This window comes from Octopus bimaculoides, chromosome 3, assembly GCF_001194135.2.
Source record: "Octopus bimaculoides isolate UCB-OBI-ISO-001 chromosome 3, ASM119413v2, whole genome shotgun sequence".
Taxonomy (NCBI): domain Eukaryota; kingdom Metazoa; phylum Mollusca; class Cephalopoda; order Octopoda; family Octopodidae; genus Octopus; species Octopus bimaculoides.
The window spans coordinates 10,306,596-10,306,830 of NC_068983.1; positions in this window are offsets into that span (position 1 = coordinate 10,306,596).

A 235-nucleotide genomic window follows, 5' to 3' on the forward strand; every position below is an offset into this window, starting at 1 on the left:
TACATGTGAGTATATAAATTTATAGATACATACCTACATAGAAGTTAATACATATGTACATAAATATGTGTGTGGAAAGTGTGTGTGGGAGGTGTGTGTAATACATGTGCGTTTGTGCATATAAATATGTTATGCATGTGTGTGTATATGCATGTATGCATATATATATATATATATATATATATATGTATGTATGTATGTATCTATATATATATGTATATATATGCATATATAT